The sequence below is a fragment of the Salvia hispanica genome, chromosome 3 (genome assembly GCF_029641045.1).
Source record: "Salvia hispanica isolate PSC_SH4W2 chromosome 3, Shi_PSC_v1, whole genome shotgun sequence".
In the NCBI taxonomy this organism is placed as follows: Eukaryota; Viridiplantae; Streptophyta; class Magnoliopsida; order Lamiales; family Lamiaceae; genus Salvia; species Salvia hispanica.
The window spans coordinates 57,253,149-57,257,689 of NC_142694.1; positions in this window are offsets into that span (position 1 = coordinate 57,253,149).

Sequence of the window (4,541 nt, forward strand, 5' to 3'; positions counted from 1 at the left end):
TAAAAATTTTGGTCAAGTTTATGTTGCTCTGGTCTTCAACTTTTAAGGATCCTCTTTTGTGTCTTGCATTTATATAATTTCCGGTGTACTTAGAGACTTTAACAAAAAATATTAGGGATCATTTGGTTGGCTATGATTATTAAGATTTAAATGTATGTATTATAGTATATTTAGCAAAACGCAAATTGGTCAAAAATAACATGTATGTGCTCCACCAGTTAAGTGATTTGTATTTTTTTTAGAATTTTTCTATATAACTGAGTCATATTTTTATTTTCTGCTAAAAATCAATGTTTTTATCTGTTATAATTTATTATCTTTATTATTTTATTCTCTTCCCTATTTTTTTTATCTCTACTTAACTAATTAAATATCATTTTCTTAAATTATGTGCCGAATTTTGGTGACCAGGACCCTATTTTATTCTCTTCTTACCTCTTTATTTTAGTCTTTCTCCTATTTTATTTTCTCTCCACTTAACTTCATAAGTATCATTTACTTAATCTCATTTCGGAAAAAGTTGATCACTTAAAGTTAGGGCTGGCAATTTTTGGCACGACACGATAACACGACACGAACCCGCGCGAAATTAATGGGTATGTGTCAAAGCTTATTGGGTTCGTGTCCTTATCGTGTCGACACGAAAACTTCGTGTCGTGTTCGTGTCGTGGCGTTTCGTGTTCGTGTTACACGTTAAGAAATAATATTAATATATTATAATATTATTATTATTATTTTATTTATCTTAAAATTTTAAAATTTTAAAATTAAAAATAAAAATTTAATATTAGAAATAATATTTGTATATTATAATATTATTATTATAGTGTCGTGTCGTGTCATATATATGTCGTTATCGTGTCATGTCATATATGTGTTGTTATCGTGTCGTGTTGACCCGAAGTGGTTCGTGTCGTTAATGGGTTTGTGTCGTGTTCGTGTCTGAGGGTAGCGGGTCGTGTTCGTGTTCGTGTCTGAGGGTAGCGGGTCGTGTTCATGTTCGTGTTTGGAGTTTTCTTAATGGGTCGTGTTTGTGTTTGTTGTTATCGTGTCGTGTCGTGATCGTGTCGCAACATGCACGATTTGCCACCCCTACTTAAGAGCATCCGCAATGGTCGGCTAGCGACCGGCTAGCCGATTCGTCGCGCTAGCCGATCGGCTAGCCGAACCATTGCAATCGGCGAGGACGAAATCGGCGAGCGGATCGGCGTGGGCTGGCCGATCGCTCGTCGCTGGTCGAAGCGCTGGCCGATCGGCTAGCCGCCATTGTGGCGGCCCGATCGGCCAGCGCTATTTTTTTAAAAAAATTTTAATTCTTTTTTTAATTCTTTTTAAAAAAAAATTTAATTCTTTTTTTTTAATTTTTTTTTAATTCTTTTTTTTATTTTTGAAAAACTATATAAACGCGATTTTCTCTATCTCTAAATTTCTGTACAAGAGCAACATCTAGCGATGGACAACAACAACTAGCCCAATACAAAATTAAGACCTAAAACAAAAACATGTCATACCGTCGGGCCGGGGGCCTCTCCGCGCCCCCGGACCCCCATGGCAAGGGGGCGTCGCCCCCCTTGACCCCCTGACTATAACGGATTTAAGGCATACTAACATTTTTTTATGTATTTTTTAAATAAATTAGTGAGGAGTAGAGTGGGGCGGTGGCTCGTGTGTGGAAGCCCGGATTTTTTTTATTATGCAATTTTTTTTATTTTTAGTTAATGTACTTTTTTAAAAAAATAAAAGTAATGAATTTTTCCGTATATGTCTCGTAAATTTAATTCGGTAATTTAATCGTGATTTTAATTCCGTAAATGTAGTATATTTTGAATTATTTTTATTACGGCTGGCCTATAGCTGGCCTAAATCTGATGTGGCAGGTGGATTTTTTAGTGTTGCTGACGTGACAAGGGAGAGAATGGCTAGCCTATTGCTGGCCTATTGCTGGCCTACGTACCATTGCGGATGCTCTAAAGTGAGATAAATGGAGTATGATACAATTAAAAAGCTTCCATCAATAGGTTTCTAAATTACATTTACTATACATCGGAATGCAAGTTGTTGGTCTACGAAATTCACTATGCTCTTTTATTTTTTGACCAAAATAATAAAAATTTTAAAAACAAAATTTAAAAATAGGTTGTGTATTTATAAGCAACTAAACTTACTTTTATCATAGCATATGAAAATTTTCAAAATACCCAGATATAGTCAATTTAATAATATCTAAAAAAAACTAATACTATAAAATTAAGAAACTACCCTTAAAAATTTTCAAAGTTACGTTATTGCTACACCATCGTGGCTCCGTCAATTATCATATATTTAATCTTTTAATATATCCAGCTAAAAAATGGATTGGAAATATTTATTTAATAGGAAGTAGATTTAACCAAATACACATATGTTAGTCGAAAGGCATCCTGATACTAAACTCATATTGCGCACCAAAACAAGCTCCTAGGGCCCTAAAGGCCTAAACTACATGGTTACGTGTGGTTTAGAGTTTAGCATCAACAAAGCTACAATTCGACCTCTTCCATATAGTAATTTTTGAAGATATATTTTCCCATGTCTACTTTGTAAATACAAATTGTATGATTCCATTCTTCATAGCTGAGGATCACGTTCTTATTTGTTTCAAAGCAAGTCTAAGTCGATGATACATGAAAATGCTTGTCGATGCCCTATCTGCCTTAATGACTGGTTGTGGCAGTACTCACTCCGTCCACAATCAGGATTCCTGTTGAGTTCGGCACACTTTTTAATAATTAGGTACTATAAAAGAAAGTTAAATGTGAAACTTACTTGATTACCATTTATAGTGAACATGAATTGGGACTCTTAATCTCGGATTGACTAAAATGACAAATCAGACTCTAATTGCGGATGGAGTGAGTAATACTTTTCTTTGGGGTTTTGGCCTGCTGCCGAATTTCTCAAATCAAAATGGAAAATGGAAATCAATAAGTTACAATACTAAACTGATACGCAAACGCGTTGATGAAAAATGAACCCATTTTGTGAAATTGATGGCTTAGGTTAGATGCAATAGTTATATTCATAATAGTATCAGACTTTTTGGTATTTTGTTCATTTTTTCCTACGTTTCAATGTAGCATTTGACCCTACAAGACTTTTTCGGTGGCTCTCTTTTTGCTTGTTTATTTTGATAAGCATATATAGTTTTCACTAGTGGCGTTTGGCTGCCTTCTATAGCATGGACCACTACGCTCTTTCCTTTGAGTGTTTAATTTGTTAATGCAACATCTCTTTACTTATGCCTTCTTTTTCAGTTAGATCCTTAGTTTTTTTTTTTTGCGTTTTTTTTAATTAGAGTTTAAATGAGTGCTCATTTGTAAGGAAATGAAAGAGACTTTTAAATCGGTTCCATTTCCTTACAAAATGAGCACTCATGTACACTCTAATTTTTTATTGATAAATGAGCATTGTATTGGATTCAAACCCCAGACCACTGGTATCGGACATTAATTTAACCATCTCTCTCTTACCATACACGTTTTTATTCATACCAATTGAATTTTTTCAAAAAATTGTAGGAGTATGTGTGATGATAATTGATAACCAAGACGGCAGTGGCAGATCCAGTATCCGGAAATGGAGGGGGCGAAATATTTAGTATTAGTTTGATTTAGTGCCGGCGTGGCTATTTTTGTCATTGTTCGGTCCGACGCTGAAGGCAAACGGAGGGGGTGGACATGGAAATTTTGCGTCCCAATAAAGGGAGATTAGTGGCACGGAGGGGGTGACTAAGAGATCATTATAAGTGTTTTTCTTTTCTTCCAAAATGTATAGGGGAAAAAGAATGCGTTTAGACCGAAATAACTAAACACAGTAAAACTGTGCAGACACACAAAAAAAATGTAGAAAGCCACCAAAGGCGCTTTTCCTAATTTATAGTGGGTTTTTTCCTATTTAGTATCCAAAAAAGTCAAGGGAAGGAAATGATAGTTATGAAGTGCAATACATGAACCCTCCATTTTCTTTGACTCTTAGATTGAAAATAGATATTCTTGAAAAAGGGAAAAAGATAGTTGGTTCCATGAGTTTGGGAAGCCGTGTGAGGCTGCCCCACTCACTTGGAATCTCAAATTAACAACCATTATTATTATAATTTTTAATAACAAGCAGAGAATAAAGACCATTTGATTCTCACACTGTGCTAGGCTGTAGTGCGTTATCATGTTTAGTTTATCATTATTATTTTACTACTGTTTTTATAGTATATCATGTTAAATACCAATTGTTTGTCCCTTGATAGTGACCCCGGCGGCAGAGGATCTTCCCATTCCTTTTGAATCTAATGACCTTTCGTTGTAGTTATATTGTGCTCATTGTTTTCCCTTTTATTATACCTTAACAACGAATATATTAATGAATATAGATGTAAAATCAATTCATATGATTCTATCACAACTTTTTTTATTACAATGTTTGATGTAAATATCTTGGACTTGTTCTGTCTTGACTGCGAGCCTTTTTATTTACAAAAAATCTACTCCATAAAACAGTGCATAGTTGTA